The 26,871-nt window shown below is 43.5% G+C and overlaps 1 protein-coding gene and 1 pseudogene across 2 annotated transcripts in view; both read right to left on the bottom strand.

Annotated features, from left to right (window-relative positions):
* Nucleotides 1–3,919: 3,919 nt before the first annotated feature.
* LOC134759733 (adenylate kinase 4, mitochondrial-like) lies at nucleotides 3,920–22,794 on the bottom strand (annotated as a pseudogene).
* Nucleotides 20,529–26,871, bottom strand: part of BRD10 (bromodomain containing 10) — a 143,213-nt gene continuing 136,870 nt past the window's right edge. The window contains exons 9-11 of one of the 2 annotated variants that reach the window (XR_008509648.2): nucleotides 26,092–26,142; nucleotides 23,671–23,910; nucleotides 20,529–21,042 (exon numbers count right to left, since the gene is read on the bottom strand). The gene's annotated coding sequence lies outside the window, so the exon portion shown is untranslated. Of the gene's footprint in view, nucleotides 21,043–23,670; nucleotides 23,911–26,091; nucleotides 26,143–26,871 lie in introns of those variants that run through there. The other variant, XR_008509650.2, reaches the window with a different exon arrangement.

Genomic DNA, 26,871 nt, shown 5'->3' with positions numbered 1-26,871 from the left:
GCAAAGCCTCCAAGATGTTTCCAATTTGTAAACATAGTGCATCTTGTAATTGATTTGTTCTTCTCTGTTCTCTATCTACTAGGAAGCTCAGAGCCAAATCTGAGGCACACCTTTAGCAGTCATACAGCACCTTATGGCATACATTTGCTATATCTTATTTTCCTGTCATAGCTTTTCTTTCATTTGTTTCTGTTTACCTATTTTTTACAGAGAAATATCCTTTTTTGATTTATTCTGACATGCTATAAATGAATTAATTACACTATTTAAAGACTTTTCATCTATACATTTCTCTTTCTCTTGGGTCAGACAGAGAAAAAGAAAAGAGCATGCAAGAAAGATGGAGAGAAGAAACGCATGCACACAGATAATATATAGAAGTAGGAGGAGGCGAGGGAGGGTTCATGATCATATCAGCCTTACACAGGGTGGTGCTCTCCAAGGGACAAGAGTCAACTTGCTTATTATAACCATTTCACAAGGATCTTAAAGGAACTTCCTTCTATGGTCAAACGCTTTTGTTCTTACTCAGAATCAGTCTAGCTGTTAAGTCTGTGGCAGCTGGAGCTACAAAACCAAGACCTGAAAGTTGCAAAACTAGGTACTGTGACTGTGAGTCACCTTTCCCCTTCACACACATACACCCCACAAAATTGATTTTAACACACACAAAAATTGAGAAAACACTATAATACTAAATCTAAGATGATTTACAAAGGAATATTACTTAACAAATGGCTTGAAGTAGTTTTTTTAAAACTTGGAGAGATTTTGATTTCATAATGAGTCAACAAGTCATTTTTTCTGCCATTAAAAAATCTCATTTCTTAACAAAAACACTTAGTTTTTCATGACCTTATAAACAAAAAAGCTCCCATTTCAAAGTAAAAATGAAATCTAAGATTATATAGACGTTTATGTCATTACTTTTATCTAAGCAACATACATACATGCTCAAGTAAAGTAAAAGGTTAAGTAAATTTCTGCAATAAATAGGCTGCTTTTGAAATGCAAAGAACATTATAAAGAATGCAGAATCTTAAGGGTAATCAAGCAGTCATTAAGTTTTTCTTAAGTCTTCACTTTAGATGTTGTTATTTCTGGCACAGGTAAGCAGCAGAGTGTTTTTTTTTTTTTTTTTTTTTTTTTTTCAGACATGGTCTTATTCTGTCATCTAGCTGGAGTGAAATGGCATGATCAAGGCTCACTGCAGCCTTGACCTCCCCAGGCTAAGGTGACTTCCCTCCTCAGCCTCCCTCATAGCTGGGACTACAGGCATTGCCACCAGCTAATTTTTGTATTTTTTGTAGAGATGGTCTTTTGCCATGTTGCCCAGGCTGGTCTGGAACTCCTGGGCTCAAGTAATCCAGCTGCCTCAGCCTTTGAAAGGGCTGGGATTACAGGTGTGAACCACTGTACCCCACCATAGCAGCAGAATTTTTTATGTGCTCAAATACTGGAATCTTTGGTTACTGCCATATCAGCAAAGAAGCCAACCATTTTAAGAATGTTTTAAGTGAACACCTTGCAAATCCTAAGGATAGCTAGCTATTTTTTTTAACCTTGTATGTATTTTAATAAGCTGCCTCAAACATGCTTTTTGAAATCAGGGAAGATATAGAAAAATTAATAACAGCAACTGATGATTCAATTCACCACACTGAAACATGTTTTTGTAAATGAGAGAAAAATCCTTTCCTGACTACAGGGTCATCTCACCTGTTAGTTCTTTTCACTACAGGGGAGAAAACAAACAAACAAGCAAAAACCTTTTCCTCTGCCCTCTTAGGTTCAGTGTCTGGGGCCTGAGAATGAAACTGGCAAAAGACAGATTAACAGGGGAAAAGGCATCTATTTTATGGACAAAGGAAATGGGTTTGGGCTTCTGGGGGTGAAAAATTGTATGAAAGTGACTAGGAAGTATATAGGGAAAGTAATGGAAAGCAAGGGTTGCTTTAGTAAGTGTCTTTATGCCAACTCATCTCAGTGCCAGCTTTCTGTCTCTAGTGATAGGTCACTTTCTTCATTCTGGTACAGGAGAGGGGTGGAAATTTATGCCACCTTCACAAAGGGAAATTTATGTCCTGCTTCTAGGCAGAAAAGGAAAGGGCAGAGAGCTCTTCTTATAACTGCTATTTCTCCATTGCTTTCGGCCCAAAATAATCATATGACAAGGTGGCATACTTTGGGGTGGTATAACCTGATCCCCTTCACCCTGTCACTTATCTTCTCTCTTGTCCTGTTGCTGTGCTCAGAGATGCCCTGGGGTTTCAGTGTTGATCTCCCAGAAGAGCTATACGTATCCTGTAAGAAACTATGATCTGCTGGTTAAGAAACAGCCACCTAGATAAAGTTCAAAGAATTCTGCACTCCAGATTGTGTGTGTTCCTAAATGTGGTTTGGCCTGGAGTAACAAGGACCAGGAAATCATGGAAAGCCAGGCAGATGCGAGTTAGGGAGCCTGGCAAGGGTCCTAAACAAGTGCTCTGTGCCCACGCTCCCACTACCCCCTGCCCATCTCTCCAGGAAGTGGTACTCCAACTCGAGCATGTGTTAGAATCACCCAGAAGGCTTATGAAAACAGATCCCAGGTCTTTGCCCACAGAATTTCAGATTTAGTAGATCTAGAATGCCCGGTAATTTGCAATTCTAACAAGCTCTCTAGATGTAGCCTTGCTTCTGGTCAGGGACACCCTGAGTAGCACTGCCCTAGGGTGGTGAGACTATCTGTCTTCCAGACAGGCTTTAAACTGACAAAAGACTGATGAACAGAGGAAAAGGCATTCATTTTATGGATGTTAATATTTTTACATAAATGGGGGCTTCACAGAAAAGAACTGAAGAGCCAAAGAAGCAGTTAGACATGGAGCTTATATATCATTTTAACAAAGGGGGATAAATTGTGACCAGGTGATTAGATAAAAGAAAGGGGTTTGGTCTCCCCACTCTTTCTCCAGTGGGGAGAAAGAAGCTGCTGTGGGTGAAGTTTTACTGGGGATCTGGAGGAGGAGAAGGGGCCATGCTCATATCTGTATCTAGGTGCTAGAAAAAGAACAGCTGAGATTTTCCATAAACTGTCAGTACTAGTCAGGATGAATCAGAGTGAATCTTTGGAATAGAAAAAAAATAAAGATTTTGCTTTCTCATCATCATAACACTCTTCTATTCAGTCTAGGCATAGCTAGTGCAACCTTTTGCTCCACCCAACCAGCTCCATTCCCTTTATCAATTATTTATAATATGCTTGGGTCACTCATGGGAGAAAAACACTGTCAGCATCAAGAGGTAGCAGCATTTTCAAAATACATTTTGCTGTCTTGAACAAAAAGCTTAACTATTTATTAGTCAGTAGTTCCATATGGTCTTATACTTTTTTTGAGTCACAGTCTCACTCTGTCACCCAGGCTGGAGTGTAGTGGTGTGATCTCCACTCACTATAACCTTCACCTCCTGGTTTAAGTAATTCTTGTGCCTCAGCCTTTAGCTGGGACTACAGGCGTGCGTCACCATGCCCGGCTAATCTTTCATATTTTTGGTAGATATGGGGTTTTGCCATGTTGCCCAGGCTGGTCTAGAACTCCTTACCTCAGGTAATCCGCTCTCCTCAGCCTCCCAAAGTGCTGGGATTACAGGTGTGAGCCACCACACCCGGCCTGGTCTTATTACTTCTATACATAAGACAGGATCTTTCAACATTTATGTAGGTTAACATTTCCCATGTTTTTTGAGGATTCCCAAAAGACTTTGGGGGTTGCCAAAAAACTTTTAGGGGTTGAATCTTTTCACAGTAACAGAAAGGGGAAACATCAATCCATGAGAGTTCAGACCAGCAGTTTAATAACACCCTCTTTCATAGCTCAGTTCCCAGTGCATGAAGAGATTCAAAGCAATCTTCTTGTTCTCAGTTCTTAGAAAGAAAAATTTGAGAGAGATAAAAGTAGTAATTATCTGTATTATTTAATAACTTAAATGTAATAGCCTAAGAAAAAACAGATGTCAAAAATATATAGTCTAAAAAACATAGAAGCTAAATCCTTTCCTCCTAGGGTGTCTGAAAAGGAGAGACTCTATGGAGCATGGATGAAGAAAAAAAGGAGTGATTCCTACTGTGAAAGATGAACTGTGGACATAGTCACTCGAGACCACTGAGAGCAATTAGCCAATTTCATTGTCCCCAGGAGGGCACATACCAGAGAATCTGGGAGAAAGCCTAGGCTAGAGCCCTTAGCATTCTCAGGCTTACTGGTGCTGTGATTCAACAGCCTTTGAGGGGATGAGGAGAACCAAAGACCACCACCATCACTTGTAAAAAGGATACTATAGCAACAACACAACCGTCAAAAATCAGCTAGAGCTTAGACTGTACGCTGTTTGAAATCCAGCCTGAGTTGCTTTCTTGTGGAGGGATTGAGACATGTGCAGAGATACCTTAAATATGTGCAGGGGGCCCTTCTTTTTAAAGGACATTTCATGAGCTCTTTCTACTCATTAGTTTTCCTAAGAGTTCACCATTTAAGCTAGAAAGATGCTGCAAGCTATCTCAGCTAGCTTCTAATTTGGACATAGCACCAATACTACACACACAATTGAACAAGTGACCAACAATTGAACAAGTGAAGAATCTTCCTGATTCTTCTTTGGACTGAATAGGTGTGATCTTGTTAAGAAAAATATGTAGACTTAGGGCCAGATTTTATCAGTCTCCATCCCAGAAAAATGGTGGAGCACGCCTGGGCTCTTCCATAATTAAATGACTGGCTTTGCCACAACCTTGTACTGTCTTATCCTGGCAGCAACCGCTTCGAGTTTATCATCTTCCTGCTGGATTAATGGTTCCCCAGAGATGTCATCAATCCCATGTACACCAGGTGGATTGAAGCCCAGGTTATACACCCTGCTGCAGGGAGGGTGAATCCAACGTCGGCTGAGACAATCTTTAAGTGTTTCGAATGGAATCTTCAAACAGATCACTAAATCCACTTCATACATTTTGTCTTCAAATCAGGGTATCGGTTTGTCCTAAAGTCCTCAGAAAACCATCTGGGAGCCAGTGCTGGGCATACCTGTTCTCCAACTCTGACACCATTAGGTGTGTGATCACATGGTCTGGAACCGAAAGACTTCTCTGTTTATTGTTTTGCCATGTCAGTAACTTCGGTGTTGGCCTTGGTGTTCTCCTGCAAGAAATGGCCATTGGAGAGATGCTGGAGGCCAAACTTCTGGGCCGAGAGGGGCGGCCGGAGGATGACCATGTGCAGGAGTTTGGAAGCCATTGCCTTTGGGAGGAGTGGGGTGGCCAAAGGCGCAGCCAAGACGACCAGAGGGAGCACCGAGAACTTTGTTTCTTGGCCCCAACCTCTGGCACCCTCTGCTGGCTCTGGTACTCTGGTTACTCTCCTACTCTGGGAAGGAGAGACTTTTAAGACAACCCCTCCCCTTAGCCCTGTGCGGGGACTAACTCAGCCCTGTGCTGGTAGTTACATTCCATAAAGTCACAGCAAACACTGAATTAGCAAATACTGAACCATTGCTCCTAAAGGAAATACAGGGTTAGGTCTGCCGAGTCTCTGGTCACATTTTCACCAATCAATACATAACCTTGTTTTATGTGTGTTTCTGATTTGGGGACACTTTATTTAATATATATTGTTGATTCACTAATTTTGAACTCACACCCAACAGCACTGTAACTCATGCCTGAACAAAACTTATACACAGAATTTTCTTTGCAAGGCACATTACAGCCTTCTTGGGCTTAAGGACAGACACTTCAGTAACTTTATGACCAGTCTTGGGGGCCATTTTAAACATTGAAATCATCAATGAAAACCATATGGAAAACATGACATTAAATGGACCATGACTTTTTTTTCTTTTTTTTCATTTGGAGACAGGGTCTTACTCTGTCACCCAAGCTGGAGTGCAGTGGCACAATTATAGCTCATTGCAGCCTTGATTTCCCTGGGCTCAAGCCATCCTCCCACCTCAGACTCCCAAGTAGCCGGGACTACAGACCTGTGCAATCATGCCTGGCTAATTTTTGTATTTTTTGTAGAGATGGGGTTTTGCTGTGTTGCCCAGGCTGGTCTCGAACTCCTGAGCTCAAAGGATCCTCCTGCCTTGGCCTCCCAAAGTGCTGGGATTACAGGCATGAGCCACTGTGCATGGCCAATTTTTTTTTCAATATGAGAGCTGAAATAAGGCAGAGTCTGTGTCACCTTGTTTGCCTCGGCTGGGCACGTGCACATCCAGCAACTCAAAATTTTTACCACTCTGCATGTGTCTCAATGACCACGAATGTGCCATGAAAATTGATTTGCGGATTACAAATAGATTTTAGTGAGTAGACAAATTTGCAAATATAGAATCTGCAAATGATGAGCATCTACTATACCTAGACTTCACTCTTCTCCCTACTTATAATCTATTGGTACATCCCATTGACTGAACCCAACCAGAGGTCAAAATAACCTGTCAATACCATCATATAAATGTCAACTTCCTGAGTACCAAACAGGGTAAGCAAGGGTGGACAATGGATCTACAGGGGATCTAGAAAATATTCAGCATATCATTCCACATTAACTGTAGCCTTGACTGGGATCCCTAGGGATCTGCCCGTTTTATAAGACATTCATTCACTCATTTGTTTGTTCATCAAGCGTTTACTAAGCACCTAGCAATAAGCTATGTTCTGTGAGGTGTCTAGTAGAGGCTTAAAAATATTAGAAGATGTTGACACGATTCTCTAAGGGCTCACAGTCCAGAAAGAAGAGCTGATAGTCAACTGACACATATTTGAGCACCTCCTATATTCCAGACTCTTTTTTAGGTGCCCAGGATATGGCAGGTCCCAAGACAAATCTTTGTCCTGGCATAACTTACAGACCAGAGCAGAAGAAAGGGAAGTGGTTGAAAGACCTCATTGAAGGAGGGTTAGTGCTCTCATAGGAGCATTCACTCATCAGGGGAACAAGTAGGGCAGTGAGCATGGCCACAGAATAGTCAGCAAGAGCTTTCTGGAGGCAAGAAAGAGTATGGTTTGAAGGGCTCTGAGTCAGTGCCTGGAATCCAGATTGGGGAAGTAAAAATGATGAGAGATGAAGGCAAGTCTTTGCAAAAATACGATTATATTACTAGTCCCAGTGCTGAGAAGTTCCAAAGAGAGGGACAGGTTAAAGCACTGCATGAGCTCACAGGAGGGTAAGACCATGTTGAACAGACCCTGCAAGGACAAGCAAGACTTGGGCATGCAAACAGGAGCCAGACAAAATATTCCAGAGCTCCTGGCTCACTGTAATAACTTTCTCAAAGACAGGGGTTCCTATCATCCCTCCCCAGCCTCTGTGCTGCACACAGTGCCCTGCATACCTCCACTCAGTGGCATGCATTCTGCTAGCCTATAGCTGCCCTTAATTGCCCAGGGAGGCCCACCTCCTCCTCCAGAGCACAAGAGTCAGAGTGGTAAAGAGAAGTTCTCCAAAGAGAGACTCAAAAGCTTAAGGTAAAATTGTGGGGCAAGTGGGATCCTGGGGTACTGCTCAAATCACATCATTCATGGCCCTCTTTTCCCTCACGGTGGTTCTGAGGTCAGAGAAATGTTCAACAACAATGCACACACTCTCCCAGTTCAACATCAAGTAGTCATGCTCCATAGAAGTTGGAAGGATGGATGGATGATGAATGGATGGGAACATAGCAACACCTAATTCTCTGTACTGTGTGGGACCAGGCAGGCTTCAAGCAGTGGTTCCTTCCCCTCACTGAGGCTGGGAGTTCACCAAGTCCCTATATGCCTGGCTCTGCCCTAGTGCCTCTCGCAGACATGAACTCATTTCATACTTCCAATAACCTTGAGAGGTGACTATTGTTTGCTCCATGTAATGCATGGTAGCTTAGTAACCTATTCCAAACATCATGGCTAGCAAGAGGTGAGTTTAGACTTGACTCTAATGCCTCTGACTCCAAGTCATGTCCTCTCTCTGTGTTCCTTTTCCATTTGCTTCCTCTTTTCTTTTCCTTTTCCTAATTATTTAGCAGGAAGTCCTTTTGAAACGGGATCTTCTCTGTTCTAAACAGGACTTAATGGAATACTCTCCCTGGCAAAGACACTTTCATTTCTGGGAATTATGGGAGCTCTTGCTACTCTCTTGGGAGTGACTTGTTCTTTTAACCTTTCAAAGCACTTCCCCACCCCTCATAACATTTAAACCTTACAAGAACCATATAGGATAATTAGGTAAAGTTATGATCCGTAGTTTCAGATAAGTAAACACAGGCTCTGAGGAATTTAATAACTAATCTGAAAATCATGCAGCCTTACCCTGACACAAAACAAGAAAGACTCTCCAGAGTTCCAATCTCTTCCTCCTGGCCTAGAAATGGCAAGTGGGCAACATGTTTTATGGAGAGAAGTTCCGAGGCGAAGTTCAGGGAATGAGAAAGACCTGTGATCAGTTGACAACGCCTGTCATGGGTGAGAAAAAGGAAAATAGAGGCACATGTGCTTGGTATTTGCTATCCCAACTTACCCATAACTATTTCAAAGCCTTAAGTTGTTTCTCACCTTAATGAGGAATTATGTTAATTCCCTTACAAATAAGGCCTGGCACATAGCTGATGCTTACTACAGAGATGTACTATAATTTACTGAGTGACTGCTATTCCTCAGGCACTATGCCAGGCTACATAGCTACATTCAAGTGTATCATTACTAAGTATTTAGATTTACTAAATTTAAACACAGCCTTAGATATACTTTGAAAAAACCACACCCCTGTATTCACAGGTCTTAGTACCAGAATTTTTAATATCTTAATAAAGAATTCTTACATGCTAAATAAGCTCAACTTTATTAAGAAAGCATTGGTCAGGCACAGTGACTCATGTCTATAATTTCAGCACTTTGAGAGACTAAGACTGGAGGATTGCTTGAGCCCAGTTCGAGACCAGCCTGGGCAATATAGTGAGACCTTGTCTCTACCAAAAAAAAAAAGTTTTAATTAGCCAGGTGTGGTAGTGCATGCCTGTAGTCCCAGCTACTTGGGGGGCTGAGTCAGGAGGATTGCTTGAGCCCAGGAAGCAGAGGTTGCAGTAAGCTGTAATTGTGCCACTGTCTGCAGCCAGACCCTGTCTCCCCCCCAAAAAAAAGAAGGAAGGAAGCATTTATATTTATAACTGGGATAAATGCACTGTCAGTATTTTAGGGATGAAGTTTACTGCCAGCAAGCGCAGCAAGGGCAGGAGCTCTGTTCCATTCATCTTTATGTCTCCAGTGTCTGGCCAGCTGTACCTTAATATAAATATGGATGGATAAGTGAGTAAATGAATGAAGCTCAGAGCCATTTGCTGATAACGTAACCAGTGACATGTGACATACTACATGTTCTCTCTCTAGTGGCCATGAAAGTTGCAAGGACAATTTTATCAACTCCGGTCCACAATTTTTTTTTTTTTTTTTTGTAGAGATGGGGGTCTCACTCTGTTGCCCAGGCTGGCCTCGAACTCCTGGCCTCAAGCAATCCTCCTGCCTCAACATCCCAAAGTGCTGGGATTACAGGCATAAGCAACCATATCTGGCCTCATTAAAAAAAAATTGTAGAGACAGAGTCTCCCTGTGTTGCCCAGGCTGGTCTTAAACTCCTGGTCTCAAGTGATCTTCCTGCCTCAGTCTCCCAGTAATCATGATAATGGATTATTATGGTGGTTGGTTCCCTATAAAAGGGTCATTTCACTGCCCCACCTCCACCCTCTCTCACTCTCTCTCCTTCTGTCATGTGATGATGTAGCAAGAAAGCCCTCACCAGATGCCAGCACCTTGATATTGGAGTTGCAGCCTCCAGTACTACAAGCCCATACATTTCTGTTCATTGTAATTTCCCAGTCTGTGGTATTCTGTTATAGCCACACCAAATGGACTGAGACAGGGACCTAGTAAGAAGCTATGCTCTCTGTCAAAATGTTTCTGCATTTCTGAGAGGCAGTGAACCCACAATGGCTTAGGGTGTGTGTGTGTGTGTGTGTGTGTGTGTGTGTGTAAAAGCTAAGAAAAAGTACTGGAGAGGGAAAAAAATCAGTTAATAACTCAAAGTATTATCCCAGGATGTCATCATTGGCCTTAGCTGTGCTGAATTTGAGTGAAAAGAAAAGATTTAAGGAAATATATTCTACACTCTTTCTACTCAAGGTACAGGGTTGAGTTTTCAAAATCATACTTTCTGGGTTTTTGGGTTATTTTTACTATTTTATTGAGGTATTCAGTACCACTTTTAACAAGGAGAAAGCAGGAGCCATGTGTGTCAATCTTGATTAAAGACCTGTTTGTCTTCTTCTAGAGATGGCACTAAAAGCAGATTCCTTTCTCACTAAGAAGTGGACAGTTAACTGGAGATTCAGATCCACAAGACAGGGCCTCTGGAGACCTGGCAAGAGAAGGAGATGGAAAGTACTAAGCCAGTAAGGGACCCTAGGGCTACACTCTCTTCCCAGTGCAGGCAGAGCTTTAGTGTTGACCCCAGAGAAGAGAAGAAGGGTTTTTTTTTTTTTTTTTTTTTTGGTCTGCCCAGAAAAAGAATAGTCCAAGGTCAAAGGATCTCAGCAGGTGCAACAGCAACATCAGGGGAGGGGGACTGCTCATTCTGTTTCTCCAGGCCACCCTGGGGAGATGGCTCCAGGTCCTTCTCTTTTCATGGGGCCAGTTGAGTGTAGTCCCTCCTGTTACCAAAAGTGGTCAGATAATAAGGGGCTGTCCTTCTAGACACAATCCAACCACTAGTCCTTTAAAAGTTAGAGTTTTTTAAAAAATCACATTTTAATTTTTTTTTTTTAAAGTATGTATGTATGCATTTATTTATTTATTGAGACAGGGTCTCCTTCTGTCACCCCAGCTGGAGTGCAGTGATGCAATCATGGCTCACTGCAGCCTCTACCTCCTGGGCCCAAGTGATCCTCCCACCTCAGCCTCCCAAGTAGCTGAGACCATAGGTGTGTGCCACCATGCCTGGTTAATTTTTAAATTATTTTTGTAGAGATGGAATCCCCCTATGTTGTCCAGGCTGGTCTTGAACTCCTGGCCTCAGGTGATCCTCCGGCCTCAGCCTCTCAAAGTGCTGGGATTACAGACATGAGCCACCATGCCTGGCCTACTTATTTATTTTAGAGACAGGGTCTCACTCTGTCATCCACACTGGAGTGCAGTGGTGCAATCATAGCTTATTGCAGCCTCAAACTCCTGGATTCAAGAGATCCTCTCACCTCAGCCTCCCAAGTAGCTAGGACTACAAGTGTGTGCCACCATGCCCAGCTAATTTTTTAATTTTTTGTACTTTTTATTATTTGTAGAGATGGAGTCTCTGTGTTGCCAAAGCTGGTTTTAAAGTCCTGGCCTCAGGCTATCCTTTTGCCTAAGCCTCTTAACATGCTGGGATTACAGGCATGAGCCACTGTGTCAGGCTAAAAATCACATTTCTTCATTTTATACATAACATTGGTGCCTAAACCAAAACCCTTGTATTATCATCAAGGGTCATCCTTGATTAACCGGCTTAATCCTTAAGGCCCACAACTGATCACCAAGGTGAGTTCTCATTCCAAAGGAGTGTCTACTTGTTGGGGCCATGGGTTGGTTCTCAGGTCCTATAAATGGACTTGTCCCAGGAGCCCCAACCAAGACTGTGTGACAATCCAATAAAATGCAATAAGAAAGCCAGAATCCAATGGTCTCTCTTAAATGAGGCAGTGTTAATGGAGCAGATAGAGATTTATGTGCAAGAGGAAGAGACTAAAACATCTGTTTGTGGTAGTGCAAAAATTCAGAGAAAGTTTCTTTTGAGCCCATTTTTGCTTTGAGCTTGGAAACCCAGCTCTTGGGGCAATGGAAATACCCCTAGTATCCAATAATTACAGCAGCAAGAAACCTTGTCTTCATAGGGAAAGGACCAAGACCCTGCTATCTTAGGCTAGTACTGCCAGTTTAAAGGCCTCATTAGACATGTAATGTTAGAAATGTTACATTTCCAATGATGGGCAGCTTCAGTGCCTTTGCACTTTGCAACAGAGTTTAAAGGCGATACTTTCAAAGCAGGAGTTTCTGCAATGTTGCCAATGACTTTAAAGTACACGATGCCAGAACCTGGGATCTGGCATATCCCAAGGACTCCCTTTCCATCACTACAACATTCTTATGTCTAAACCATAGGAAAGACAGTTTCCCATTACTCCTTGCATCAAGGCTACTGTTGTTTTACTGAGATAAGAAAATGAAAATGATAAGAATGGGAGGGGAAAGCCTGCCCTACTCAGTGGTGACAAAAATGAGGGTGTGTCCAGCAGGGGAGAGGACAGAGTCCCCAGATGACCTTGTTTGGGGCTGGCACAGGTTCTCCTTCCCTTTCTGGATGCAGTTACATATCAACAAGTGTTACTGTTGATATATTATGTAAGGATCAGAGGGAAGGTCAAAAGCTTGCCTGCCCTTGGGAAGCTGGGTGGAGCTTCTTGGAGCCTTCAAAAAATAATTTTAAAAGACAATTTCCTATTACAGAAGCTATATGTATTCGTCATCAAAACTTAGCAGACATATGTATATCTTTTATTATTATAATTAACAAAAATGGGATCATTCTATTTTATAACTGGCTTCTTTCACATAATAATACAGTATGGGCACTTTCTGGTGTCAATAAATATTTACCTATATCATTTTTAGTGACTGAATAATAGTTCAGTAGTATAGATCTACTGTACTTTATTTGAAATCTTTTATTAGGTATTTAGATCATTTCCAATTTTTTACTTCTATAAACATCACCATACTGGACATCCTTGTAAAATACATTTCTGTTGTCTATGCCCATTTTAATAAAGCTTATGACAGATATTGCCAAACTGCCCTCCAGAATTGCACATTTTCACTAGTCGTGAAGTAGCATGTCAATTTGACTGTTGGAAATTGGTAGCTGAATGTGGTTTTAATTTACATTTAATTGATCAATGAAGTTGAACATTTTCCTCATAGACTTGTTGCTTGAGGCCATTTTCAAAAGGAAATAGGATCTCTGGGTGAGGAGTGTTCTGTTCCTCTAGTCTCCCTATCAGTGCAAGCCACTGTTTACTCAGTAAGGGAAAGGGCCAACCTGGAGAAACATCATTAAGCAGGCAAGACTCCTCACCAAGAACCCATCCTCCCAGATGAGATTCCAGTACCCCCACTCACCCTGCAAAACCCACCGTCAAGAAAGAACTGAAAGCTCACTTATACTAGAGTAGAAATAATTAATAGCACTTTTGCTGAGCTATCCTTCCCAGGCTATTTAACCCCTCCCCCGTGGGGAGGGGGGCGAGCGGGTATTTGACCCTTCTAAAAGCCTCAAGTGAAGGGAACAAAGCTGTCAAAATGACAGGCTTTCCTCAGGGGGTGGTAGAAATGTTTGGGGCAGGTGGAAGAAGCCAGCTTTTCCAGATCCGTAAGAATTCTGGCACCTTCCTTACCATGATGTAGGCAGGCCTGGAGAAGAAGAGGTTGATCACTGGACAGGAGGCTTGTGTTTCAGCATTAACCCCTGTATTCGCTGAGGCTCCATTCTGAACTTTAGTTAGGAGGTGTCTTGCAGAGTTCTTTGCAACTATTGGTGCCTAATGTGTGTGGATGGTGAGTTCCAGTGTGGTGGCATGATATTAAAATAAATGAACTAACACCCAACAGGCTGCTTCAGATATAACATGAGATCCTAACTTGTAACTCAATAATATTTCTTTGGAGAGTTGTTTCATGGGGAAAAAAATTACTGAAGGAAAAATCCTGTATTTATGAAGATGTTTGTTGCAACACAATTGGCCAAACATTTAGAAATGGGGTAGTAAATTATGGTACAATTGCTAGATTAAAAATTACACAATCATTAAAAATGATCATCAGGACATAGGAAAATGTTCCTTTATATAAATTAAATGAAAAAGTTATACATATACATATGTATATATAAAAAATTATGCCCAATCATACTTTAAAATTTATATGTAGGCCGGGCGCAGTGGCTCACGCCTGTAATCCCAGCTCTTTGGGAGGCCGAGGCGGGCGGATCACGAGGTCAGGAGATCGAGACCATCCTGGATTAACACGGTGAAACCCCATCTCTACTAACAATACAAAAAAATTAGCCAAGCGCGGTGGCGGGCGCCTGTAGTCCCAGCTACTTGGGGGGCTGAGGCAGGAGAATGGCGTGAGCCCGGGAGGCGGAGCTTGCAGTGAGCCGAGATCGCGCCACTGTGCTCCAGCCTGGGCAACAGAGCAAGACTCCGTCTCAAAAAAAAAAAAAAAAAAAATTTATATGCAGGCCGGGTGCAGTGGCTCACGCCTGTAATCCCAACACTTTGGGAGGCCAAGGCAAGTGGATCACCTGAGGTCAGGAGTTTGATACCAGCCTGGCCAACATAGTAAAACCTGGTCTCTACTAAAATACAAAAATTAGCTGGGCGTGGTGGTGCACGCCTGTAATCCCAGCTACTCGGGAGGCTGAGGCATGAGAATCACTGGAACCCAGGAGGAGGAGGTTGCAGTGAGCCGAGATTGTGCCACTGTACTCCAGCCTGGGCAACAGAGTGAGGCTGTGTCTCAAAAAAAAAAAAATAATAATAATAATATAAATAAATAAACAAATAAATAAAAAAATATAAAATGAGTTCAGAAGAAAATACAGCTAAAAGTTAGCAGGGTTTATATCTGGGTTCTGACATTAATAGTAATTTAAATTTTCTTCCTCATTCTTTTTGCATTTTCCAAGTTTTTGGCAGTAAGTATGCGTTACTTTTAAAAATAATTTTTTAATCAAATAATTGTGAACACTTTTATCATCATGTGATTGTTGTGCGGTGGAATATAAATGAATAAAAGCAGATTTTAAACACGTAGGTGTGCTATTACACATATTACACTTACATTTTGGGGGGTAAATTGCAGATGCGCCTCTCTCTTACACCAGTTTCCATTGATGTTGGGACTATATTGTTTGTAGAACTATTACTAGTTACCTCTGTGATTTCTAGATCGAACAGGATATATTGTTTGGATAATATTTCTTCTGTTTCGGGGAACAGAACCAATATTATCCAAACAACATATCCAAACAATAGGATCCAACAATAGTGGGGAGAGGATAAGTAGGCAGAGGATTGTTGGATCCTACTGTTTGGATATATACAAACAGAGTTGCTCCTCCACACAGCCTGGGGGCTGTGCGAGAATGCTATTAATATGCAGATTATGACAAACAGCCCAGAATTGGTAGCTCACTTGATGCTTTTGAAATCACTTGTACACGGATTATCTCACCTCCCTCTCAACCACTCCAAAAGACTGATTTAGGTCAAGAACAGATAAACTTGTAATTTCATACAACTGGAGGCATGGGAAACTAAGGAAACCTGTAATCAAATTTGAACAGAAGGTCTTCAAACCCAAAGTACTTGATTTGAATTAATAGTGTTATAAAAGGTTTTTCAAAAATCTGAGTGGCGATGAGAGGGTCAGATGATGACCCAGCTGTGGGAAGAGAGGGTGGGGATGGGCAAAGAGCAAGGTATGTATATTAGTGCTGTGCTTCCTGTACCTTTTCTATTCGTGAGCCCTCAGGCAAGTTACACAAGCTCCCTGAGCCTCATTGGCCTCATCTGTAAAATGGGACTGGTAATAAGAATGGGTTGTTTGAGGCCAGGCACAGTGGCTCATGCCTACAATCCCAGCACTTTGGGAGGCCGAGGCAGAAGGATTGCTTGAACCCAGGAGTTTAAGCAACATGGTGAGACCCCATCTCTACAAGAAAATTTAAAAATTACCTGAGCATGGTGGTGCACACCTATAGTCTCAGCTACTTGGCAGGCTGACACAGGAGGATCACTTGAGGCAAGGAGGTCAAGGCTGCAGTAGGCCATGATTACACCACTGCACTCCAGCCTGGGCAACAGAGCAAGACCCTGTCTTGGAAAAACGGGGGCGGGGGGGCGGGTCTTGTTTGAAAACCAAATGAGTTAATTTATATGTATAACATGTGCAGAGTATGCTCATTAAATGAGTATTATATTTCTTATTTTCTGAAAAACCAGGAAAACAGTACTTTCTTACTTCTTCAGAAGATGGGGCCAAGAGAGGGGGAAGCCCACAGCCATTGCCTTGTCTTAGTAGGTCTAGGAGGCAAGGGGAGGGCCTCTGCCATCCTTGCATGGTTGGGAAGAAGTAGAATTATACAGCAGTGACCCCAAAGGCCGACCTTGAGCAGCTGGAGGATAGGGGAGGTGGGCATCACTCACTTTGCAGTTTTGCCAGTGTGTCACTGTGGCTGACTGACCACCTCTGGCCAAGTCTGAAATAAAGACAGGGTGAGCTGAAATTCACATGACTGACAGGCAGTGGAGCAGAGTGGTTCACGGTCTAGATTTCAGAGCCAGTTCAGCTGGGTTGGAATCCCTGTCTCTCCACATCCCGGCTGTGTGCACCTGGCCATGTTACTGAGTCCCCCTTTGCCTAAGTTTCCTCATCTGATGAAAAAGGAATGATGATGATGATGATGATGATGATAACAGTACCAACCTCTCAGTGTTGTTTTGAAGATTAAAGGAGTCCATTTGTATGAAGTGTTTAGAACTGCATCTGGCATGTGGCAGGGGTTTGCTCTTATTATTAGGCACACACTATGGAATGAATAGGAGAGACAATTTAGGTCAGAAAAGGTATCTGAGATATTGTTTCCCTGGATCACAGTTTACACTTGTAGACAGGTGGCAGAGAGCTTCAGAAAGGCTTGTTCAAGCTCAGATAGTCAGATGGCAGGAGGGAGGACGAGAACCTTGGCTCCTCAACCCTTGGTCTCTGTGCTCCCTATGTAGCCACACTTGTGAATCCAGGCAAAGTTGTGTCATGAATATGAGACATCACCAGCTCTCTCATTGCTATGTCACCTCTGTGGGACCCCAGGAATCTACAGGCTTCCCACCTTAGCTGGAACAATAGCTGGAATAAAGCAGGTAACAGGGTCAGCAGAGTTATCCTAAGTCGTTTGGGACTGCAGACAAGTTCATGGGAAAGGAAAGTTACTTGTTTGGTACCAAAAGCCACCAGCCAGCTAAAGAAACAGCCCTGCCCTGGGTGTTGGAACGGCAGCCCCCGTTGAGGCAACTGGCCCAGCATTCCAGGGATTCAGACAACCCGAGAGCACGTACTCTGGAGGGAATATTGTGGCAGAAAACGGGGGCTCACAGTTACTGCTGGTCACATGACCCTCTGGTAAAGGCTAAGTGCAAACAGCAGAGAAGGAAATCTGATTTTTCCATAGGAAGACATGCTCTAATAAGGTTCTGATCTTTTCAATATCATTCATTACTTAATATAATATATTATGCCAAAACATAATACCAAATAAATACCAAAGTAAACCATGCTAATCATAAACAATCAGAAAACACAGAAAACATAATGAAGAAAGTAGAATTATCATTTTTATGTGGTTCTTTTTGGCTGTTTATGTGTATATAATATATAACTTGACACAATTTAGGTTATAAAGTACATTAAATTGTATATTCTGAATTTGGTATTTCTTTTATTTATTATTTATTTATTCTTGAGGCAGGGTCTCACTCTGACACCAAGGCTGGAGTGCAGCGGTACGATCATGGCTCACTGCCTTGACCTCCTGGGCTTCAGCAATCCTCCCACCTCAGCCTCCTGAGTAGCAGAGATAACAGGTGTGTGCCACCATGCTTGGCTAATTTTTGAAATTTTTTGTAGAGCTAGGATCTCACTATCTTGCCCAGGCTGATCTTGAACTCCTGGGCACAAGCACTCCTCCTGCCTTGGCCTCCCAAAGTGCTGGAATTACAAGGGTGAGCCACTGTTCCTGGCCTGCTTTTGGTATATTATAAGCATTTTTCAATGTCATTAAATATTCCTTAAAAATATTTTTAACAGCTGCAAAGCATTCTGTTGGATGGATGGACCATAATTCTTTGAAATATTATTAGGTTATTTTCAATTGTTTTTACAGCTACAGGAAGGCAGCCCTAGATCACTTGTACTTCAATATGGGTGCACACCTCTGATTATGTCCTGAGGTTGAAATCCTGACATGGACTAGCTACTGAGGTTTTGCTTCTGCCCTTAGGAAGGACTTAAAGCTCCCCTTTCAGGGCCCCTTGGGAATGAGGAGGAGAAGGGGTGAAGATAGTGGAACAGATGCAAAATCATTCTCAGGACGTGGTGGTAAAAGGTGAGGGTGTCAGTGATGGTAGGTTGGAAATGCTAGTGTCCACATGGGGTCCTCTCTCTCTAGCTTCCCACTTTTGGGGATTCTGTTCTCTAGCCTCCTGACCTGCCATCTTAGAATCCTGTCTCAAATGACTTTAGCAAAAGGGACAATCAATTGGAAGAATCCTGAAATATCTTCTGTAATCAAAAGAAGGGCATTTGACCAAACCATGGGAAGGGCAGGGATACAGCTGGCCCTGGACCAACCAAATAACCCCCTGGGAAGGCAGGTTCTCAAAGAATATGAAACTTCCACTTTGACCTCAAGGAGTTGGGGCAGGACAGTGCTCTCAGAAAAAGCAGATACTAGTTCCTGGAGAAAGGTAAGGCTCATGGCCTTTTGGGTGTTGTTTTCTAAGAAGCTGAGGTGGCAAGATGGACTTGGGGCTGCCGCCTCCCACTAGGGGCGCTACCTGCCCATGCTGTGGAAAAGTCTAGGCGTGGGAGCATTTGTTCTGGTTTTGCTTGAGGCCTTAGGGAGGAACATTCTTTTAGACTGTCTCTCTGTTTCTTCCTGCTTTCAGGTTGGTGAGTCCTCTAGGACAAAGAGATTCAAGTATGGACCTTGGTGACAAGGGTGAAGGCAGCCAGTAGAGGGTTGCTCAGAGGTATACAATTAGCACTGTGGGCTTCCATAAGGTGCAGCCCAGCTCAACAACCTGAAGCTTTCACACAGAGATGTGGGGCCAAAACGAGTCAATAACAAATGCTGTGCTTATGCCTAGAGTGTCCCTAGTGCATATCTTTCTCCTGTACCTGTGGTAGAAGAAGGCTGGGAGTCCTAGCCAAATATCTGTCCAACTCTTCATCACTATCCAGAACAGAAGAACATGTTTAGGGCTTTTGAGACACATTGCCAAATTGCTCTGTTAAAAATGGAATATTTTGGGATCAAGTGAGAAGTCCAAACCAGGGGACTCTTGCCAGTCCTGGGCATGTCATCCTCTCAATCAGCTTTAAGTAGCCTGCCAGCATTCTGCACAGGATAGAGTTCTCCTTACAATCAGTTGATCAGACATGACAGTCACAATCATACCAATGCTATTTGACAAAATATCATATTGCTTTCTTCAATATAATGCTCTTATATCATTTTAAAAAACAGCTCCTGCTTTTTATTAAGTAAAAAAAGTTGCTAGGGGAATGGAGTACTTTCAAACAGTGTTGAATTCAGAAGAGCTTCATTGGGACACTGTTTTGCTGTGCTTTTTGTTGCCACTGAAGTTTCCTTCTTGAGCACAGGCATTAGTGTTCAGGTTGTAGGCTTTCTGCTTTCTCAGGTGTTGGTATTTCTTTGAAGACTGGCCAAACATGGATGAACACTTCATTGCAAGGAATGCCTACCATGACCTCTCTAAACAACAACATGCTGTGATTGGCAGTGGGCCAGGAGGGCATGTGACAGGCTCACACCAGTAGCCACAGACTGGTATTAGCTGAAACGTCAAACCCTGTGTGGTTGTTGTATAGTTGCATGATTGAATCAAAGAATATTAGAGCTGGAAGGACCCTTGGAGACCATAGATTTCAACCCTTTCCACCAGATCTACCCACCTTACAAATAAAGGAACTGAGACCCAGGGAGAAGAAAAGGCTTGTCCATGGTTACACATAAAGAATAATCAGAATCAAGAATAAGGTGAGGCCAGGCGTGGTGGCTCACGCCTGTAATCCCAGCACTTTGGGAGGCTGAGGCGAGTGGATCACCTGAGGTCAGGAGTTTGAGACCAGCCGGTCAACAAGGTGAAACCCCATCTCTACTAAAAATACAAAAATCAGCTGGGCATGGTGGTGGGTACCTGTAATCCCAGCTACTTGGGAGGCTGAGGCAGGAGAATTGCTTGAACTCGGGAGGCAGAGGTTGCAGTGAGCCGAGATCATGCCATTGCGCTCCAGCCTGGGCAACAGAGCCAGACTACGTCTCAAAAAAAAAAAAAAAAAAAAAAAAAGAATAGGCTGGGTGTGGTGGCTCACGCCTGTAATCCCAGCACTTTGGGAGGCCAAGGCAGGCGGATCACCTGAGGTCAGGTGTTCGAGACCAGCCTGGCCAACATGGCAAAATCTTGTCTCCACTAAAAGTACAAAAATTAGCTGGGCGTGGTGGCGGGTGCCTGTAGTCCCAGCTACTCAAGAGGCTGAGGCAGGAGAATTGCTTGAACCTGGGAGGCAGAGGTTGCAGTGAGCCGAGATTGTGCCACTGCACTTCAACCTGGGTGACAAGAGCAAGACTCCATCTCAAAAAAAGAAGAAGAAGGTGAAATTTTTACAGTGTTAAAAAACAAGAACCATCAGCCTAGGATCCTGTACCGAGTGTAATTATCCTTGCAAAGAGCAGGAGAGGCTTCCAGTTTTCAGTCTGGCATGTAAAGGGCATGGAAGTCATCACTTCATCCTGGCAACAAGTAAAAAGCTAAACAAACTGAAAAAATAACTCGTCCTAGATCTGTCAAGGAAGTGAGGTCACAGGACAAACTACTGCCCCCCAAATTAGAGACAGACAGGCAGATAATGAGAATCCAAACTTACTGGAGCAGAAACTCACAAGCAGAAACCTCTGAGAGCCAGTGTCACTGCAGGAAAAACCTGCTTTATGATTAACAAACAAATGGCTGGAGGCTTGGCAATGACAAGTCTGAGAGTTAAGAGCCCCATGGACCCAGTTATAAGTAAAACACTTTCGTGAGTTTACCTTCTGGAGCTCTACCAGGTTCTCAGAGTGAAGATTGAGGGAAAATCCCTATATGTTCCTGGAGGAGGAAGGGAAAAGGAGCCATTTTGAAATATACCAGAGCATTCTGGTCCTGTTAACAAGGCCTGCCCCAAGAGAAACTATTTTACCAGGATCTACCCTATTGGGGTTTAATTAGAGCTGACCCAGGGAAGGGAAATAGCCAACTCTAGCCTCTTTTCCCGTTCTGTCTCATGTAAGGGGTTGGAGGGGAAACTGAGGAGCCCTTATAAAGTTCTCAGCCCTGATGCACAGGCTCCCTAAAAGACTGTGACCCAATCATAGAACTACAGAATGCTACCCCCACACCTCACACCACACCACTAAAGGCCTGTCTACCTAGTGCGTCATGCCTGCCTTTCAACAAAAAATTACAAGGCATAAATTACAAGGCAAAATTACAAGGCAAAAAGTTACAAGGCAAAAAACACTGTTCAAAGGGACAGAGCAAGCATCGAAACCAGACTCAGATATGGCAAAAATGTTGAAATTATCAGACAACATTATTACACCAGGAACATTATCAGGCCAGGAATTTAGAACATTGTGAGGCCAGGAATTTAAAACAACTATGAAGAATATGCTAAGAGCTCGAATGGAGTAAATAAACAACATGCAAGAGCAGATGGGTGCTGTAAGAAGAGAGATGGAAAATCTAAGAAAGAATAAAAAAAAAAATGCTAGGTTCAAAAACACTGCAACAGAAATGAAGAATGCCTTTGATAGGCTGGGCACGGCTGCAGAAAGAATCTCTGAGCTTGAGGATTACGTCCATAAGGCACCTAAAACTGAAAAGCAAAGAGAAAAAGGACGGAAGAAACAAAACAAAAACAAAAACCCAGGACAGAATAGTGGGACAACTACAAAACATACAATATTCATTTAATGGGAATACCAGAAGAAAAGGAAAGGAAGAAAGAAATAGAAGAAATATTTAAAATAATAATAACTGAGGCCAGGCATGGTGGCTCACGCCTGTAATCTCAGCACTTCAGGAGGCTGAGGTGGGTGGATCACTTGAGGTCAGGAGTTCAAGACCAGCCTGGCCAGCATGGTGAAACCCCATCTCTATTAAAAATACAAAAACAATTAGCTGGGCATGGTGACGCACGCCTGCAATCCCAGCCACTTCGGTGGCTGAGGCACAAGAGAGAATTGCTTGAACCTGGGAGGCAGAGGTTGCAGTAAGCCAAGATCGCCACTACACTCCAGCCTGGGCAACAGAGAAAGACTCTGTTTAGAAAAACAAAACAAAAACAAAAACAAACAAACAAAAGATAATAACTGATAATGTCCCTCAAATTAATATCAGATACCAAACCACAGATCCAGGAAGCTCAGAGAACATCAAGCAAGATAAATGCCAAGAAACTCCCACATTTAGCATATTATATTCAAACTGTAGAAAATAAAAGATAAGGAAAAAATCTTGAAAGAAGCCAGAGGAGAAAACAACTTAGTACATGGAGGAGCAAAGATAAGAATTACATCTGACTTCTCTTTAGACAGCATGCAATTGGCCGGGTGTGGTGGCTCATGCCTGTATTCCCAGCACTTTGGGAGGCCGAGATGGGAGGATCACTTGAGCCAAGGAGCTTGAGACCAGCCTAGCCAACATAGTGAGACCCCGTCCCTACAAAAAATTTAAAAATTAGCTGGGCTTGGTGGTGCATACCTGTAGCCACAGCTAATCTGGAAGCTCAGGTGGGAGGATTGCTTAAACCCAAGAGTTCAAGGCTGCAGTAAGCTATGATGGTGCCACTGCACTTCAGCTTGGGTGACACAGTGAGACCCTGTCTCTAAAAAAGTTAGGAAAAAAAAGAAAAGAAACCATTCAATTAAGAAGAGAATGGCTTGAAACAGTGTTGTGTTGAGAGGAGGAAGCAAAAACCCAACACCAACCTAGAAGTCGATAACCTGTGAAATTATCCTTCGAAAGTAAAAGAGAAAAAAAGACTTTTTCAGACAAACAGAAATTCAGGGAGTTTGTCACCAGCAGACCTGCCTTGCAAGAAATGTTAAAAGAAGTTCTTCTGAGAGAGGAAATGACATGGGTAAGTGTGATATTATGATAGATACATATTGGTCTTCGTCCACAGTTCCTGGTGCATAACTCCCATAGCCCTTGTTACAGTCTTTTGTTATAATGTTGGGACACTTTAGGTCTCCGAAGCAGGCCTCAGGAAACAGAATCTCTCTCTCTGACCTTTTCCTGCCTACCCTTCATCCACCAGAAAGGGTCCTGTCCCCTACCCTGGAGGAAGGAATGCTACACAGACAGACCAAAAAGAATCTGGTCAGGCCTTGCTGAGTTTCCCCACTCAGCCTATTCCTATGAGATCCTACCCTTTTGGTCCAATCACATTTCTACATGGTGGTCAATCATGCCTTTCCAGTGACGTCTCCATAAAAGGCCCAAGAGAAGCTGTGTGCTTGGCATGCACCTGTAATCCCAGCTATGTGGGAGCTTGGGTGGCTGAGGCAGTAGTTCAAGACCCCCCTCTCTAAAAAAAGCAAAACCAAAACCAAAACAAAATGCCCAAGAGGACAAGGTTTGGGGAGCTTTCTAGTAGCTGAAGACCTGGAGATTCCTGGAGGGCAGTGGGCCCAGGGAGGGCATGGAGGGTCCATGCTCCTTTTTCCATACCTCACCCTATGCATCTCTTCATCTGTAATATCCTTTATAATCAGCTGGTGTCCAGCAGCGGTGGGGGCCATACTTGGGGACAGAGCCCTCAACCTGTGGAGGGCTATCTCCAGGTAGATAGTGTTGGAGTTGAATTGGAGGCCACCCAGTGGGTGTCCACCACAGACTTGATTGCTTGCTTGGTGGTGGAGAGAAACACTTCTCACATGTGGTCACAGAAGTCTTCTGTGTTGATGACGGCTGTTTTGAGTGAGAGAATAGAAAAAAGCATGTTGAGGGTTAAACATAAACAAACACATACACACACACACACTTACAGTAAAGTATGCAGATCCACATGAAGAAAAGAAGAGCATAAAATGAAAAATTTCCCATCTCTGCAGTAAAACACCCAAACAAAACAAATAAATTCCCAAAACATCTGCTTCTGGACTGAGTGTATGTAGTTGGAAGAGGGAAAGGAAAGATGACCCAGAGTCTTTGGGGGAAAGACGTTGCCCTGAAGGAAAAGGGAAGGAAGGAGCCCCCAGGGCTAAAGGAAGAGGCTCAGTGACTTGGTTGAGCCTGGACTGGCGGGGGTTACTTCTGCTTGAGAGTGGGGCCTGGAACACCCCCACCCCGGGTGGGGAGAGGAGTTAGTGGAGGGCAAAACCTGCTCAGGGAGGTCTGTGATGAGAAAAGGCCCATGAAATGGTGTCTCATCTAGCCACAAGCCAAGTATGGATCTCAGGAAAGGGCTGGGCATGTGGCTCATGCCTGTGATTCCAACACTTTGAGAGACCAAGACAAGAGGGTTGCTTGAGGCAAAGGAGTTTGAGACCAGCCTGGACAACATAGCGAGATCCCCTCTCTGCAAAATCTTTGAAAAACAATAGGCCCAGCATGGTGGTGCATACCTGTAGTCACAGAGACTCAGCAGGCTGAGGCCGGAGGATTGCTTGAGCCCACAAGTTTGAGGTTGCAGTGAGCTATGATCACACCACTGCACTCCAGCCTGGGTGACAGAGTGAGACCTTATCTCTAAAAAATTTTAAATTAAAAAACAGATCTCAGGGAGGGAGGCTTACTCTCAACTGGAGGAAAGGAAACAGCAAGAGAGGCCAGGAGCAAGGGAGCAGCGAGTCTGTGGCAGCAAGCAGTGGCTGCTCAGAGGGGCTATGGGGCAGGGGGAGCAGAAGCCCTGGGTGTGGGATCTTTCTCATGGCTTCTCTGGGAAGCTGTGGGTGGGCTCCCCAGTTGGGATTCACTTTTCAGGGACTTTTCTCTACCAGCTTGTACTTCTGTCCAGGTCAGAGACTGCATGGTTTTCAATCTTTAGCTTGTGTTGGAATTACCTGCAGAGCTTGTGAAAATACTGGTGGTTGAGTTTCTGATTCAGTAGGTCTGGGGCGGGGCCTGAGGGTGTGTTTTTCTAACCAGTCCCTAGGGGCTGTTGCTGCTGCCTGTCGAGGACTACATTTTGAGACCCATTGAACAGGAAGACAATTTTATTTTATGTGACACCATGGTAGGCATGTGTAGCCTCTCATGTAACACTCACCACAGCTCTGCTGGAGAGGTGCTGGACAGTTTGTGAACCTCTGTTATGGGTTGAATTGTGTCCACCAAAATATGTTGATGTCCTAACCCCCTGGACCTCAGAATGTGACCTTATTTGGAACTAGGGTAGTTGTAGGTGTAATTAAGATGGGGTCCTATTGGAGTAAGGTAATCTGATATGACTGGTGTCATTATAACAAGATACAGAAACACAGAGAGTGAAGAATGCCATGTGAGGACAGAGACAGGGAGAAGACAGCAATGTGACAACGGAGGTGGAAATTCAAGTGATGCACCCACAAGCCATAGAATGCTCAGGACTGCCAGCCACCAGCAGAAGCCAGGAGAGAAGGAAGGATTCCCCCCTACAGATTTCAGAGACAGCATGGCCCTGCTGACACCGCGCTGTGGCCTTCTAGCCTCCAGAACTGTGAGACTGTAAATGTGTGTTGTTTTAAGCCACCCAATTTGTGTTACTTTGTTACAGCAGCCATAGGAAACTAACACACCCTCAAAGCCAAACTGGCCTTAGGCTGTTCTCTCCAGGTGACTCAGCTGTTCTTTGAGTGCTGTGACTGCAACTGGCAGGACCTGGGATCCCTTCCTGAGTCAAAGAGAGCTATGGACATGAGGTGACCTGGTGCAGAAACATTGCCCAGTGGGGGCACTCTTTCCCGGATAGTGACGATTGGCCTAGTCAGCTCCTTGGACTGTGTGCGAGTGATAAAGAGGTAACAAGACACATCAGAAGGAGCAAGCAGGGGGCATCCTGCAAAGCCATTCCAGCCACAGTCATCTCCTTAATGAAGAGGGAGCTGGTCCCAGGTCTCCAGGAAGCAGTTATGAAATTGTTCTGTTATTCCTAATAATTAACTTATCTACCTCATCTGAATGACCATTTGTGTGCCTCTCTTCTTTGCAATCTCGAAGGACCTAAAAAAATAAGAAGAATTCTAAATTAAAAATTACGATCTTTATTTCTCAGTTGAGCAAAGTGAGGCTCAGAATGGTTAGGTAACTTATCCAGGGTCATCTGGCTAATAAACTGCAGAGATTGGTCCTAAACCCCTGGCTTCTATTTTACCATCGCATTCAAGTTATCTCTCAGGGGAAAGGCCCACGCAGAGTCTCTTGGTGTGAGGTGGGTTCTACTGTGAGCACCCCACATTTCAGACTATGTGCCCTGCAGAATGCACAATGGCCACACCATGGGCTTGGGCAAAGGCCAGCAAGCAGTTTCCTCAACAAGCTAATAAGAAAAAGGTGGCTGCTCCCTCTCTGTCTTTGGGCCCCAGAGCTTGCCTCATTCTTGCCTCATGCATGTCTGCATCATTCATTCAACAAGCACTTATTAAATACCTTCTATGCTTCCCAGCCTTTGAGTGTTAAGGGTTCATCTAGTTCTTTAATTTGAGGAGTTATCCTTCTCACCCTTAACCACTAACTCAGTATCCCCCTCCCTAAGCAATCAATATGATTTTTACTGTAGAGGAATACATACAGGAAAGGGATTTTTGCCTAAGGCTGTCCATGTATTGTCTGAAGAAGGCCTGCCTTCGAAAACATATGTTCATGTGATGTAGAATATTAGAGGTTCAGAAAGGGAAACAGCAACTCAACAAGCTTTGGTGACTACTGAATCCAGTCCTTGGCATATCATAG

Source organism: Pongo abelii, chromosome 13 (genome assembly GCF_028885655.2).
Source record: "Pongo abelii isolate AG06213 chromosome 13, NHGRI_mPonAbe1-v2.0_pri, whole genome shotgun sequence".
In the NCBI taxonomy this organism is placed as follows: Eukaryota; Metazoa; Chordata; class Mammalia; order Primates; family Hominidae; genus Pongo; species Pongo abelii.
Note: the sequence above shows the minus strand (reverse complement) of the source record. Positions and strands in the feature narration are given on the sequence as shown.